Source organism: Nannospalax galili, unplaced genomic scaffold (assembly GCF_000622305.1).
Source record: "Nannospalax galili isolate Female #2095 unplaced genomic scaffold, S.galili_v1.0 scaffold1022, whole genome shotgun sequence".
NCBI lineage: Eukaryota > Metazoa > Chordata > Mammalia > Rodentia > Spalacidae > Nannospalax > Nannospalax galili.
In genome coordinates, this window is record NW_008348201.1 from 1,199,083 (window position 1) to 1,199,596 (window position 514).

Sequence of the window (514 nt, forward strand, 5' to 3'; positions counted from 1 at the left end):
TCTAAACTGGACATCAATTGCTCAGGAAACAAGGTCAAGAATCAACAAATGGGACCTCATTAAACTAAAAAGCTTCTGTACAGCAAAGCAAGCAACTAGTGAAGCGAACAGAAAACCCACAGAGTGGGAGAAAATCTTCACCACCAACACATCCAACAGAGGTTTAATATCCAGAATATATAACGAACTCAAAAAACAGAGAATCAAGACAAGAAGTAACCCAATTAAAAGACGGGCTAAGGAGCTGAACAGAGAGTTCTCAAAAAAGGAAGTAAGGATGCCTATGAAACATCCTAAAAGACGTTCAACATCACTAATAACTAGGGAAATGAAAATTAAAGCCACTTTAAGATTTCATCTTACCCCAGTCAGACTGGCTAAGATCAAGAGAACAAATGATACCAAATGTGGGAGAGGATGTGGGGAAAGGGGAACACTCATCCACTGCTGCTGGAACTTTTTCAACCCCTATGGAAAGCAGTGTGGAGAACTCTTAAAAAACTACAAATGAACC